Raw genomic sequence first — 16,816 nt, forward strand, 5'->3', positions numbered from 1 at the left:
TGCTAGCAGCAGTGGCTAGGAGAATAGGTGTATAAGGTTTTCAGATGGAGTTTAGCAAGAAAGCAAGAAAGATGATGTGTAAACATCTCCTGTAATTTTAATATAGTCATGAAGGACACAGTCATTCATGTCTGGCCAAACCTGTGACCTGCAGCCATGTTCAGTGTTCATAAAGAACAAGGAGTTGGATTTGAAGGGTTCTAGATGCCATGTTCAATGATGTCTTACCCTCTTACATATGCAAAATATATACCTGTAGAGTCTGTTAGGATGCTGGAAGAAGTGGACATCAGAAATTGATTTTTTACATTAGTAAGAAGTCTCCAGTTGTTCATTCACTGATCTATGGTGAATAGCCAAAAGGATTCTGAATCAAGGTCATCATGATAATACCAATAATGAAGATAACACTTTTAAAGTTGAAGAAAAAAAGGCTTATTGACATGATGAACATGTGTAATGGGCTTAACCAAGTGTTAGCTAGCACATTCATAGTAGAACAAGAAGTCATACCAGCTCATAAAATCTAAGCAAGACTTTTAAGACAAGGGCTGGAGAGATGGTTCAGCAGTTAAGATCACTAACTGCTCTTGCAGAAGATCCAGGTCTAGTTCCCAGCATCCCCATGGCAACTAACAATCATCTGTAACTCCAGTTCCAGGGGATCCAAGACCCTCTTCTGATCTCTGCAGGCATTGCATGACACGGGTTCACCTATATACATACAGGCAATACACCCATACACATTAAAATTTTTTTTTTTTTATGTAAGACTTCTAAGGTGAGATATTTCCCAATTAGACAACTCTGCAGGAAATACTTATGTGAACAGAATGTCTCCCCACCCTGAAAAATACACTTATTGATATCTCAGACCTTTCTGATGTTTCTTCTCACCCACAAAATGCAGTAGTACAAAATGCAGATGTACAATGATCACTTAAAAGTATATATTTTATTTTTAATAATGTGTATATGTGTGTACGTCTGTGTATGTATTGCACATGTGTGCAGGTGTTTGCAGAGGCCAGAGGCATTGGAGCCCCTGAAGATAGAGTTACAAGCCAGATTCACAAGGATGCTGGGAATCAAACTGTTCTTCAGAAAGAGCAGCTGCTGTTTCCCCTTGTTGACCAGCTGGCATGGGTGTTCCCTGATGATACTTTGCTGCTGAATGACCCTGAAATTGTGTCTTTCACACTCTCTGCTACATTTGTTACACCTCAGCACTTAATGTGCCAATAAATGTATCGACAGTGTGTAAATTCAAAGTCCATTGTCAGGAGTGTACACAGCCGGCTGAGGACAACACTTTTGCTACCCAGGGGCACATCACATCACATATTTCATTTCATGTCTTAAACTGCTAGAAATACTGTATAAAAATTCTCTTCCTGCTACATGTATAAGGTTTGTATGAAGCATAAATGAATTTCCGTTAAGACTTGGAACCCCATCCCCAAATTATCTCATCAAATATATGCATTTACCAAATCCTAAAACTCTAAAATTCAAATCAATTCTTGTGTCAAGTACTTTTTGAAGAAAAAAATCAACTTTCCACTCTCCTTCAAAGTATCAGTTTTTTTCTTTTTTTTTAAATAATTTATTAAGAATTTCATACATGGGGCTGGAGAGATGGCTCAGTAGTAAAGAGCACTGACTGCTCTTGCAGAGGACCCAGATTTGATTCTCAGCACCCACATGGCCCCCTTACAACCATCCTTAATTCCAATGCATGTAATACACGCATACACAGAAAGTAGAAATAACAAATAAAATATTTTTAAAAAGAATTTCATACATACATATAAGGTGTTTTGATCAAATCCATGCCCACTCCCTCCCCTCCAACTCCTCCCATTTTACCCCATCACATTTTTCTTATAACTTCATGCACTCTTTCTTCTTTTATTTATTTATTTTTTCAGTTTTAAGACACTGCCTCACTGCTCTTTAGTAAATAATCTTCAAGTCACTCCTTGTGTTAACTACTTTTCTGTTGCTATGATAAAACTTCATGACCAAGATAACTTATAGAGGGACCAGTTTATTAGGCTTATGGCTCCAGGAGGATAAGAGTCCTCTGTGGCTAGGAGGCATGGCAGGAGGTAGCTGGGGCAGAATGCTGAGCACTTACATCTTCAGGCAGGCACAGGAAGTAGAGAGAGAGAGAGAAATTCCAAATAGGACATACCTATGACCTCTCAAAGCCTGTCCCCTGTGACATACTTCCTACAGCAAGGTAACACCTCCTGAAGCTACCATGACCTCCACCAAACAGCACCCCTAACTGACCAAGTGTTAAAATACTTAGAGCCTATGGGGGGACATTCTTCATTCGCACCACCATATCCCCTCAACTTGAATTCTTTCAGATGAAAACAAGAAAAGAAAAATGAATCCAATAAGGTGTTCTTATTATCACATCTAAAATAAGTCAATAGTTGGGTCATTCTAGATTTGGTAATCTGATAACTCAGTAATGCAGAATCCTGGTTCTACATCTCCAGAAATCTCCTTATTTAGCCCCATTGTCATAGAAGATTTCTGTAGTCCTGAGTAATCCTATCACTGTCAACCAGTGTGGAGACAGGAAGAAGGAGGAAGGACTTGCTATAAGAAACTATGACATTTTACTGAGAATTTGGCTACATATTCCATTGTACACAAATTATTAAAAAGAAAAATATATGCCAGGCATGGTGGCACGTGCCCTTAATTCCAACCCTCGGGAGGCAGAGGCAAGTGGATCTCTGTGAGTTTGAAGCCAACCTAGACTACACAGTGAGTTCCAGGTGGGCTGGCACTAGGGAGACCATGTTAAAAAAGAAAAAGAAAAAGAAAAATATGATAGCCCAAAATTTTCTGTTTTTCAGTTCTTATACCCTGCCTGACATTTCTACTTAAATATCCCCAAGCCCTTGACAATTCAAAACATAAGCTCATTTTCTTGCACCATAATCCTCTGTTCCCCATTTAAAGTGTTGCATTCATACACTGATTGCCTGAGATAGACTGTGTTATTCCCATCCACATTCAGACACAAAATTAAAAGGGTTCTATGTTATTGCTTGCATATCATCTGAACACAGCTTTGTCATCCCTACGCTATTCATGTGCTTGGGGCAACTTTTATCTCACGGTTGGAGTATTACCTCTCGGTAAATTGACCTCTTACTTTTCATCTTACCGTTCCCCCCACATTTTACACATTTGAAATATTTTCTTAAATAGCAAGGTGGATCATTTCACAGCCACCTGCATTATATCACATAATGGGTCCTCACAGCCTTCCAAATCCATTCCAAACCAGATATATGTGGCCCCTCATGACACAGCCAATGACAATATCTCTACCTTCACCTTTTCCTCCTTTGACTAGGAGCACACTAAAATATCTGCAGTTCCAGGGTCCCCAGGGTCCTGTCCTTCACAATGGCAGGCCTCGTTAAGTCTGGCTTCTTTACTGAGACTGCCTACTCAGCTACCCAGGCGCCTCCAGTGGTCCTTGTTATCTTCCTGTCAAGGCTCTCTCTGAAGGTTTTCTCTGCTCATCCTTTCCTTGGTGGCTGTAAATCACCGGCCTGTTCCCTGTACATCACATTTTTCTACTGCCATTATCTATTTTATCCCTTTTGCTTCTTGTTTGCAAGCTTCCCTGAGCTAATGTATTTCCTGAGGCATAAAGAAACTCAACAATGAATATACTGTATTCATATACTAAGCCTTTTAGTATACATTTGAAATATTAATCCAATAAAGAAAATTTTGTGCATTTCAATTTGTATTAAATGTCTCATCAAAACTAAATTAAGATAGATGACTCAGCGGTGAAGAGCACTGGCTGCTCTTGCAAAGGATCCAGGTTCGGTTCCCACATATCGGTTAACAACTATCTGTAACCCAAGTTCCAGGGGATCTGATACCTTCTTCTAGCCTCTGCAAGAAACACATACAATGGGTGCACTTATGTGCATGTAGGCAAACACTAATAAACACAAAAAATGTTTTAAAAATGAAAAAAGAATACTTTAATTTTAATTATATTAAAACAGTAAAATCAGGGTATTCAGAAAAATCTAGGATTTAAAAATATATACTTATACCACAGTAAATCGTGTTTGATTTACTTTTCTAAAATTCCTACTAAGTTTTCCATTCAAAAATTGAATTAACCTTCAAAATTTATTTAGAACCTTAGCTTTATTTATTTTCTTTTCCTTTAGAATTATGTTCACTTTTTGCTTCAATGACTTAGAGTTTTATATCTTTACCAAAAAAAAAAAGTAATGCTGGGAAATACATAATTTAGGACTAGACTTGAGGCTGGGGGCCACTTTCAATGATTCAACATTGAATTCATTGAATTCAATGGGAAATTACTTGAAGAAGAGTTGATTTTACAGGACTCCTTAAAGGTAAAAAGGTGCTGAACATGGTGATGTCTACCTGGGATCCTAACACTATAGAGGCCGGGGCAAGGCATGTGCTAGGACAAGGCCAGACTAAGCTAATTGAGATGCTGTCTCAGAACAAACAAAGCAAAGGCAAACAGGTAACACCACCAGGGAAATGTTATATATCTTACTAGTATAGGTCATGAATCAAGAAAACATTTTTCATATACAAATTTGTTAGTTTGATGGGGCATACATGAAAAATTACTTTAATAGATTTATTTTCCAAATGTGATTTTACTTTAATGGTTTCAAAAGAAGAGGCTTTTCATAAATTAGTTTGTACATAACAAATGTAACTTAGTAGCTTACTAGGTTACCTGCAGTATGTTAAACACTGAAAATGTAAGCGTAGTGTTTATTAGCTATGCATCAAATAAATACTAAAAGCATTTACAGCTAATTATACAATTGATACTATCTATGGAACCATATACTGACATCAAAATGCATACAGAAAAAAAATCTAAGCTTAACTAATAATCCATTGTATGTTTGTTATTTTTAAAAATATACTTACTAACACTATCCCCTAAATGATATATATCACAAGTTTGTTGCTTATTGCATAAACTATTATACTTTTAATAATCCTAAACTTTCTTTTCTTAATTTTGGAATACCTACATTAGTAATATTTGTTGTTGCATCAAATTTCAGCTGTTTCCCTGGCATTAAGCCTGATCCTTCAATTTTATGGTCTAATTTAATCCTTTGAGCCCATCTGGCAGGAAAGGTATTTTAATTCCACTACACACATAAGAGAAATGAACAGTAAGACTAAATTTAACAGTTAAGGGCACTTGTAATCTCAAATATCAGAAGCCCTGGATAAAAATGAATAAAACTAAAAATCTTTTCTGGCTCATCTTTCATCTGGCTTCCTTGAGCCTCACCATGGTATAATTCATTCTGGGATTTACATCTCCTGTGTTCAAGCTCAGTGGGTAATTTGAAAGGCTGGGCAAACAAAACTATATAATCTTCCATCCTCTGGCAGCAAGTCCACAGAAACAATTGTCCCCTTTCAATGAAGGAAGTGCTTGACATGAGGTCCTTGATTATACTGACCTCCAGACCTCTGATGGGTAGTGTGCATACCATTTTCATTGCAGAAGGCCTCAGATTTTCAGTTCCTAAGCAACTTTGACCTTTTATTTACCTTTTAAAAAGTATTTTTTGTTCCTTTTTCCAAATAGCACCGTATTATCTAAGTTTAATTTTTATTATAGGTTTTGCTAAGGAGAAAATGTAGACAAAATACCCAAATATTTCAAATGCTCCCCATGGAAATCCTTTCCTGATAGCCTCAGTGAACTCATTACTAAATACAGCAATCAAACAAGGCACATCTTGTGAGCCATGTCTTGTGAGCTATCACTAGTGAGTTTCTCTGTCACTAATGAGACATGCCGTTCTCCCAGCCCAGGATATAGGCACTTAACCACCAGATATGCTTTTTTTATATTCACCCAGTTTCATTTTTAAATTTATATTTGCACAGTTTATTTTGATACAGTGTTTTATGCAGCTCAAATTGGCCTCAAATTAACAAGGGAGTCAAAGATGAACTTGGACTCCCTGTGTTCATGCCTCTACCTTTCAAGTGCTGGAATTATAGACATGTGCCAGAATGCCCAGAAGAACAAAATTTCAAATTTTTAAAAAAATAGTGCCTGTAACATTCTCATACTCTGTTATCAAATTTAGGTCAGTGAGAATTGCCCAGCATAAGTACTGGATACAAAAAGTAATTCCAAATGGTTTAATCACAAAATGAATTCATTGATTGATAAAACTGAAAATTCTGAAAATAGGTTCTTCTTATTTTTTAATCATATTTTTTTCTAAAGGGAATGATAAAGAGAGCAAGTGAATCTATCACACCCACATAATTCCTCAGCATAAAAATCAATCAAATAGACAAATATCTTGATTATGGCATGAAAAGAGGTGGACAGTAAGAAGGAGCCCAATGTCCAAAGCCTCTTCTGACTGTAGGTAATCTCTTAACTGTACGCCCCTGTAAAATCATTACATACTTCCATCATACAATGGCACAAAATATACATTTCCATTCCAAAGGGGAGGAATGAGACATAGAAAATAGAGGACCAAAGAAAGACTGAAATCCAGCAGGGCGAACACCAACTCCAAAGTCTGGGACTTTAGTTCCAAAGGGGTTAGATGGCTCACTTCCTCCAGCTTTGATGCTTACATCTGTTCTTTGGGCTGGTTTCACTCCCTATATGCAGCTCTTCCTGGCATATGTCTCACAGTTCTGTTATCTATAATATTGGGGTCTCCACCACTACCCAGGCTTCACCTTCATGGCTTCATGCAATGACCTCCCATGGCCTGTTGGCCTATCAAGGCCTTCTTCTCACAGGCACTCCCTGCCTTATGCTGACTGTCCTCAGCAGCTTTCTGAAACCTTGAAGGAAGAATTAATGATTTCTTCATTTTTGTATCTTTCATGTTTCTAAATCAATATTACTAGAACCCTGCCAAGTTTGGCTGCCAGGCTGAGATGGACCTTGGCTCCCTTCATCTATATTAGCAGTTTTTTTGTGTTCTGGCTTTCTAAGAGGAGAAAGCTCCTTAAGTCTTTCTCTTTCACACGTTGAAAGCTGTGTGGGGTCTCTCCCTAATGTCACTCTTTCCATTCTTACACTAAAGAGCAAGAAGCCTCTTCTAAATGTTGCTTGTTTTCTTATCAATAAGAGCCTCTTTCCCAGGACCTGTTTTGGCTATCTTGGGTATAATATTAAGCTTACTAGTGCTTTCTTTCTAAACTGCATATTTTGTATTTCTTTTTGTCCACTTGCTCTTTTTCACAGTATACTTCCATAAAACTTATAAATATCAGTGAAGCCACAGATTCAATGTTAGATTGTCTTGAAATTTTCTCCTCCAAAGAAATTAGTAAACCACTTAAAAAAAATTCTTATTTATTATTTCTGTTTCTGTGTGTTTTGTCTGTATGTATGTAAGTGCATCTGTTTGTTCAATACCTGCAGAGTCCAGAAGAAGGTGTCTGATCCACTGGGACCAGAATTACTTCGGTGTGGGTGCAGGGAACACAACCTGGGTCCTCTGTAAGAGCATTCGGGGCTCTTGACCACTGAGCAATCTCTTCAGCCAGAGCCTGTTACTTTTTAATTTAACCCCAGGCAAATTCTTGGTCCTTGAACAGAAGACAGCCAGATTCTTTCTCAAAATATCCCAGTTGCTGTTTCAGTCCCTGTTTCCACCTCCCTCTGGAAGTAAGTGGCCCTCAGCACTTCTTTCTTCTCGACATCTACTAGAATGGCCCATTAAGATCGGCTTATAGCATTTAACTGCTTTTCTAGTCCAGTCTTCCAAAATCTTCCACATTTCTCCTAAAAACAGCAAGGATCAAGTTCTTCACAACAGCAGCCCATTCTCTGATTATCAACTTCTGTACTGGTTACTTTTCTTTTGCTGTGGTAAAACACCATGTCCAAAGTAACTTATAGAATGAATAGTTTATTTGGTTTACAGTTCCAGAGGGATAGGAGTCCATCATGACAAAGAGACATGGTGGTAGAGGTGGTAGGAGCAAAACCCTGAGCACACACATCTCCAAATGCAGGAAAGAAGCATAGAAAGCAAATGAAGTGGGGCAAGTCTATGAAACACCAAAGCCTATCCCCAGTGACATCTTCCTCCAGCTAGACCATATCTTTAAAATGCTCCATGATCCTCCCTGTATTAATTTTCTGTTGTGGTAAGACACTGTGACCAAGGCAGCTTATAGAAAGAGTTTATTCAGCTTATGATTCCAGAGAGTTAGAGTCCATAATGGCAGGGGGAGACATGGTGGCAGAGGTAGCAGAACAGCAAGAAGAAAAATCACATCTCCAAGCAGGCATAGGAAGCAGAGAGAGACTGGAGATCTGACAAGGCTTAAGAACTCTTAAAACCCATCCTCAGTGATGTGCTTCCTCCAGGAAGGCTGTACCTCCTAAAACAGCACCACCAACTGGGGAAAAAATGTCCAAATACCACAGCATATGTATGACTGTGTCCCAAGCTGCCTGTTTCCTCCAATGGGTGGGGCCAGCTGCAGAGAATTGACTGTGGAGAGTTAGCCACAGAAGGAGGGGCTTGTGGCACCATCTTGAACCGGCACCGCAAAAGCAAAGGGGGCACAGTGGCCAGGAGCACTCAAGAACAGAATGGCTTGGCACTTTCAGACCTGGGGTGAGACTGCTGGCCCCCGAGATATGGGCAAAAGCTAGCAGTGACTATGGGTGGGCCACGGGAGTGATCTGGAATGGTGGGCTCTGAGCCGCAGCGCAGTGCTGGGTGGTGCAGAGCTGGGTGGCATGGAGTTGGGTGGCACAGAGCTAGGCACTGGGTATTCCTTTCCTTGTAAGTCATCCCCCCACGGTAATAATAAATTTACATAAAGATATGTTACATGGTTTGCCTGATAGCACAAGAGACCCAGAGAGAACTCGGGCAACAAAACTGGAGTAGACGGGCCTGGATAAAAGAACCACAGCCTTAGGGATGTTGGTTTGGGGAAGCAGTGCTGTTCCCACCACCTCTGTGGCAGGTCAGTTGGGCTCTGATTCCCAAATCCAGGAGCAGCTGCCAGGAGCCCAGAGGAGAGGCCAATTAAACCCTATAAACTTCATGGGGTTAGTGACAGTCACGTGGGTTATACAATGGATTATAAAATCTGTAACTAAAAAGAGGCCAGCCATGCAGAAGCATGTGCCACAGCTGTGTTGTAAATGTGGGGGTATGTTTTGAGAATGTGAAGATTTATTAAAGGTTACCCAGAGGCTAGAAAAACTTTTACCTGCCTTCCACAGGAACCCAGCCCTTGGAGAGCTGGCATGGCCACTTTGCATAATAAAAGATATGCCCCAGGCGGGAGAAGCTGAAAAGGCTACAGAGGTCCTGGCAGATCCAGTTGCAGAACTTGAGAGAGGAAAAAAAGCTGGACATTTTAATTTGTGTAAGGTCCAAGGACTCAGAGAAAAAGACAGAAAATAGTACAAAAAAAAAAAAAAAAAAAAAAGAGAGATGACCTAAAAACAAAAGTAGCTAAAGCTGCCCCTCAGAGTCAACCACTGATACAAAAAATAAATAAATAAATAAAAACCTAACAGTGCTTTAGCTAGGAAATATTCCACACTGGAACTGTTAAAACTTGGAAAAACTTACAAGCAAGCAATCAAGGAGCCACTAGCCACATGGCTTGTGAGAGGGTGGGACATGGGAGGAAATGAAGCTTCACAGCTGAGTTATATAACCCCCCATTCATCCTTGAGATATAAGCTGTTTAACCTAGTCCAATGCAAGGGGGAAGCAGTCCTTAATGGGGTGGCTGGTTAAAGGCATGAAAGATACATGGTCATCACCAAGGGAGATTAACATGATTAGCAGGGACTGGAGGACTATAAAGAAATGACAGGCATTACTGAGAGAGCTAGGTATGAGAAAAACAATATATGATACCCAGCTCACTGGGCAAGATAACATTGTGTTCACCAGAGATACGAAGGAAAGCTTAATTCAACTGGGACCTTGAGAATAGTATGGCACTGTTAAGGTTTTGCTAAGCCCTTTAATGGGACAGGATCTTTGTAAAGTAAGAGAGGATTTAGAAAATTTAAGTGATTCTGACCAGCGTGTAAAACGTGTCTGTAGAATAACGGAACACCCTGTGAGAGATATAAAAGAGACCAGACAGAAGAGATGGCCCATTTGGGTCACTCAAAGACAAATGTGGCGAGACTTATGTCAAGCCCAAATTCCCAGAAAAAAATTGTTAGAAAACCAAATTTGGTACTAAGGAGTTTCTGGAAGGCTTCAAAACCAGAAGAACAGATTAAAAAAGGTATTCAAAGAATAAAAACTGTCCCAGGGGTGGTTAAGAATCACCAAGGGTTAAAAAAGATGCATTTCTCTTCTGATAAAGGCTATACCAGGGATGGAAGCAGATTTTCCCACCAAGATCTCCCCCAGCAGCCAAGTGTGGTCAATGGAGAAATGACAGACATGGCTACAGTCAGGCAGCACACCCAGGGCCTGCCTGACTCAGGGAACCAACAAGTGCAGCGGGGACAGGAATAAAACCCCTACCTCCTTAGCCCAGTGCAGGGTCAGGCAACTGGAGCCAACACCTGTGAGTATATCAAGAATGAAAAAATACAAAGAAACTCCATGTAAAATCCCCCAAGTGCAAAATGACTCCAAAGGGATAACTAAAAATGGTAAAGAGCTAGCCAAATTAATGCCTCGTACCAATTTTGTTGCCTGAGTTCTCTCAGGGTCTCTTGCATTATCAGAGAAACCATATCATACATTTTTATGTGAATTTATTATAGTTTATATCTTGTGGGGGAGATGGAGAAATTTACAAAGAAATGAATGCTGTTCCAGATCACTTTCATGCCCACCCACAGTCTCCATTAACTTTCACCCATGTATCTTGGGCCTATACTCTTGCTCCAGGTTGGTAAATGCCACCTCTCGCATCCACATGGGTGAGACGTCAGGGCTATCTTTCTCTCTATGCCTGCCACCCTGTGCGTTCCTGGCTTCTGTCCCAAGATGGTGCCCAGAAGCCCCCCTACAGACAATTCTCTGATGCAGGCCCCACCCCTTGGAGGAATCAGGCCTCTGGGACACACTCCACCCCTTTCCTCCACTCTTACAATCTTTCCACCAACCTTCCACTAAAGTCCCTGAGCCTTGGAGGGGGTGACAGATATAGGGCGATCTCTCATATCATGGTGAGATAATTACTTCTTGGGCCTTTCCATAATTCATCTTTAAGCTGTGGCCTTTGATCTATCTCAGTGGTGTTTCTTTTACTATAAAGACAAATAGAAGGAAGTAAACATATTTAAACAAACACAAATGTAAATCAATGCATAGAAGATATCCCAGTAGGAGTACTATATTCATTAAAAAGTATGCTTGTACCCACTAGGGCCTGTAGCCTTCCTCGAAACAAGGTGTTGGCCTGGTCTACAGCACCAGACGTGTGTTCCACCCCTAGGAGCAGACCTTATCCAATTAGAAATTTGTTAGTTGTACATATGTTGGTTGAGCCATTATTGAACTTGCAGGCATTGCTTTACATGTCCATAGTGTGCAGCACGCAGGGTACATTGTTGAGTAGAATCACAGTGGATACCTTCTTCCCCAACCATTTTCATAGCACCTTCTGGCAATATGAACGTCATCCATCCCGTGGCATGGAGTTGTCTGGCTTAGTCTCAACTCCATCTCTTCTTTTTTTCCCACACTCACAACATGTAGTAGCTTCAGAAACATGGCCTTACTGACCTTTCTAGTGTACAACCGACATTAGCGGTAACAACCTTGGTGAATTTGAGGACCTCTAGGATCTCTCTCTGACCAACAATTCAAATGGGGGGGGGCAACCCACCCCTGGTACTGTATATTTTCTTTACAGTTGTATAGTTTGGAAGCCTCTGTCTTCATTTTACCCATCCATAAAACTTCCAAGAAAATTATAGCTATAGCTGGCCTTTACTTCTTCAGGTATCTTTCAGTTGGGTTTCACATCTGTAAAACACTAAAAGGAAGGTTAACATTATGTATTAAATCAATCATAGACAAGGTCTCACATAGCATGGAAAGTTTTTGTCCATTCATATTAACTGTTTTCTCTATAGATCCTTGTGAGGTACCATAGCATGGGTACGAGGCATTAATTTGGCTAGCTCTTTCTGTTAACTTTTGCCCATGCCTCTGGGGTCTGCAGTCTCACCCCAGGTCAGTAAATGCCCCCTCTCACATCCACGCGGGTGAGACCCCAGAGCCATCTTTCTCTCCACACCCGCCACCCCTTGCATGCCCAGCTTCTATTCCAAGATGGCACTCAGAAGCCCCTTGGCAGTCAATTCTCCACCACAGGCCCCGCTCCTTGGAGGAATCAGGCCTCTGGGACACACCATGCTAGGGAGGAGCCTTGTGGCACCATCTTGAACCAGAGCTGCGATTGCAAAGAGGGCACAGTAGCTGGGAGTGCTCAAGAACAGAATGGCCTGGTACTTAGGAACCTGGGGTGAGACTGCTGGCCCCTGAGGCCTAGATGAAAGCTAGGGGTGACTATGGGTGGGCCACAGAAGTGATATGGCATGGCGGGCCCTGAGCTGTGGTGCAGAGCTGGGTGGGGCAGAGCTGGGTGGCAGGGAGCTGAGCGGCACAAAGCTAAGTGCTGGATGTTCATTTCTTTGTAAGTCACTCCCCCCCCACAGTAATAATAAATTTACATAAAGATATATTATATGGTTTGCCTGATAGCGCAAGAGACCCAGAGAGAATTTAGGTGACAGTGATATTCTCATTCAAACCACCACACTACCAAATGGCAACACAACTGACTAAGTGTTCAAACACTTGGAGCCAATAGGGTCACTTCTCATTCAGACCACCACAACAAAATAGTCTGAACAAACACCACATGCTATAGCCTAATAATCAGCCTCACCCATGAGTCCTGTCATGAGTTAAGGAATATGATGAGAGCTAGGAATACATTAGAAAACAAAAAATAGAACATGAATTCTTGAAGTGAGAGGATAAGAAGAAAGAAACCTTAATAGAATGTTTGATGATAAGCCTTAAATTTTTGCATTGTTTTTGTTAAATACTTTGAGTATGAAGAAAAGCAGTGCATGTTTTGATCAAATTTGTTACTCAATTTAGAATAGGATTCTACTTATCTGAATTACTAATCTTAAGAGTAGAATGTTTCTTTTATTCTAAAAGGAGTTCTCACATGACTAATATAATAATGAATGTGGCACTGCTTTACCAAAAATGTGCTGCATAGACAGATCTTGATTATTTAACAAAGAAATGTTCATACGGTTGCATGCATTAAAATTACTTTTTATATACTGCTCTTAGTACTAATGCTGTTAACTTGAGGAAGTCTGTATTATTGTTGAGACTTGGATAAAGCCCTAATATTTATATACTATAAATTTTTCAAAATTTTATTGAGAAACTGGGACAAAACAAAATGTTGTTTCATATTTGGTTGTAGTTTATCAGTCATAGAAATAATAAGCCAAACAGGGTTTTTAGGTTTCTAACAAAAACGTAGGACTTACTATTAGAAGTCCTGTGTAAAATTTACTGGTCACTTCATATCTCCACCCATGGCTTTCTCACCTCTAAATGGACTTATATACTGCATCACAAGTATGAGGGATATTTTTAGAGCATCAGTTATAAAACCTTTGAGGATGCATATATTATGTAAGTGCTATCTTAAACTCTGCACAAATGATGACTACTATTTATACCTCTTTTAAGGTTATCTATAGCTTTACTTTGATTCATTATTATAGCTTTGCTTTGATTCTCTAAATTTACTATGTGCAGTCTTTAGTTACCTAGTTGAATCACATTATGTTAACATTTATAGAGATAAACTTACATAGCCAACTTTCAGTAACATGAAACAAAACATTGGTTTTACCAAGATTATAGAAATAAATTTAGAGTAAATTATATTTTTTTAAAAAAACTTTACTACATTTTTTGTTGGTGGTTACACCATTTCCCATAGATTAAAAAAGAGAAGAAACCTTATTTTTTGAGTGTTTTCCTCTAAGATATATTGCTAATATTCTCAAGGAAAAACACATTTTATATTGAGAACTGATATTGCAGAACCTACTACCTTAACAAGACTTTCTTTTCACTCAGGAATATTATGATATGTGGTGGAAAGATCAACCATTTGCAGAGTTACACTCACCTGCTTATTCATTAGTTCTGCAAACACCTCTTGGCCTCTGGTGTATGCTCACATTCCAACGAGGTAATACAAAAGTGATTAAGATAAGTAAGTCATGAATCTTGCCACTAAGTGTGCTCACAGACTAAACAAAAATAATTTATAAAGCTACAGTTTGCTAAGATGTTATTCTGGCTGCTTTATAGCACCCTTTTGGGCAAATCATTGGTCTAAAGACTGTCAAGACTGAAATGATAAACATGAGGACTATACGTGTGGAAATGTTACAAAAAAATCAGTAGAACCAGTGATGCGCAGACACCCTCCATCTCCCACAAACTTTTATACTGCTCCTAAGCCTCCATTTAGTATGAAACAGCATTCAGAAAACAGAAAATACAGGGTAGACATGTGTGTTCATGAGATTTTACTTAAATTAAATGGCTTTAATCTGTTCTGTAAAATATGTTATTCATTAAAATATACAAAGATAAATTATGCTTCATAAATATTTTTCTTTTTAATAAAGGTTGTTGACTCATTAGAACAATTTTCATTACAGTTTCAGAAATGTTTTGCAAATGAGATAGAACAGTGCAATGCCTAAATAATTGAGTGAAAAGTTAATTTTGTTAAGTGGTTCTTACTGGTGAAATCAAAGAATTCTGTTACTTTTTATATCTGTGAATTGTCCATGCCTTACTCTCCATTGGCATGAACAAGGTCCTCTGGATCGCTCCAGTAGGTGCTGGCTGGCGAAGGCAGAAAAAAAGATTTTGTCTCTGTATTTGTTTTGGGAAGGCAAGGTTGAGCACTTCTCAGAGAATCAATAAATCATCTGCTTATTAATGTTAATCTTGAACTTTTAGAAATAATCCTGACCATTTTGTAAGAGCTTCAGAAAAGATTTCTCTTTTAAGATCCTGGCCAACAATGCTCTTTTACTCAGGTATTCTGGACATCACTGTGAATACTGGGAAACAGACCAAGAAGAATAAATTATAACCCTAAAATAAAAGCCAAAATACACACCACCTTAAAATTCTGCCCTGTAATTTTTGGCTCATATACAGAAGATATATCCTTTCAACTCATTGGAAATATAATTGAATAACATTGTTATTTTCTGATTAATTATGATTTCCAGGTAGAGAGTTAAACAATTATGGTATATGGTATTGATACCTACTACTTTTTCATGTCCTTTTATCAAATACTTCTTTTTCTACTACCTCTGCTATTACACATCTAAGTTCCTAACCTGAATCATCTTTCTTAACGCTTGAACTCCCATGTGATAAGATAGTCCATTGTCCAGTTGGGTTCCTTATACACAGACTGTAACAAGATTCAATCAACCTATCAATCAACCCATCTCTCCATCATCTGTCTATCCATGCACATATATCACCTATTATACGAAAAAATGAATTTCCTAGGTTTATATGATGAGAAAGAGATCATATAAGACAATAAACCAAGCAAGTCCTATGGAAGTTGTCTTTGACATAATTCTGGAGAGCAACTCAGATGGCAAAATATGTCAGTCACCTCTCAGAGCTGTTCTCACCAGACGATGAAGTGCCTAGACTGACTTCTAATTGTTTTAAAGGCTGCTCCAAAAGGTAGTAATTTCCTGTTTTCAGGGAGTATAGGAACATGTGGTGCTCCTAACTAATGGACTGAAGGTCAATCCTTGAAAAGAGACCCCAATGAAGATGGGTGTGAGGGAAAGGCACTAGGGATCTATGCGTATGAAGATACCAAGAGAGACAAGGAAACAAAGTGGGGGACTTACAGTTTCTATATCATACAAGTATCTATCAAATATTAAAATTTTATTTTAGTAACCAGATAATTTGAATCTTTTATAATATTTCTCACTCATTAACTAAGTGATATTAGACATGAGATTTATATTCTCTGCTTTATTATTAAAAACTCTTCTGTGTACATGCCTTTAATTCCAACACTCAGGAGGCAGAAGCAGGCGTATTTCTATGAGATTGAGGCCAGTCTGGTTTACATAGCAAGGTCCAGACCAGCCGGGGCTATAGGGAGACCCTGTCTCAAAGAAAAACAAAAACAAAACATAAAGAACTCTTTTGCTAGCTGTGGTGGTACATTCCTTCCATCCAAACACTTAGGAAGCCGAGGCAGGAAGATTTCAAGTGGGCTACATAGAAAGACCTTATTTCCTAAACAAAAGAACAAACAAAAGAACAATGAACTGTTTTCCTGTAAACTAAAACTCGAGAAATAGCCATTCTGATCTAGTCAACACAAACAAATGGAAATTGGTCAGCTCAGCCACTTAAACCACTGTCTCAGCTAAAGGTAAAGTTCTTGCCTATGAATTCCAGGTAGTAGAGCTTGGGTGCCTAGCAGTTCCATCGTTACTTTTCTTTGTCAGATTAACTTTCTCCATGTAACCAGTAACGCTGCCTCTGTTATCTCTCTCTTTGTTGAATTCCACAAAATATAACGAAAGCTTGGTGAAGTAAATATGTTATTTGGGATCTGGGTTTTTAGATTTTTAAATAAAAATTATTTGTTACATTTATTTCATAAAATTATTTTTCTATATAAT

The sequence above is a fragment of the Nannospalax galili genome, unplaced genomic scaffold (genome assembly GCF_000622305.1).
Source record: "Nannospalax galili isolate Female #2095 unplaced genomic scaffold, S.galili_v1.0 scaffold767, whole genome shotgun sequence".
Taxonomy (NCBI): domain Eukaryota; kingdom Metazoa; phylum Chordata; class Mammalia; order Rodentia; family Spalacidae; genus Nannospalax; species Nannospalax galili.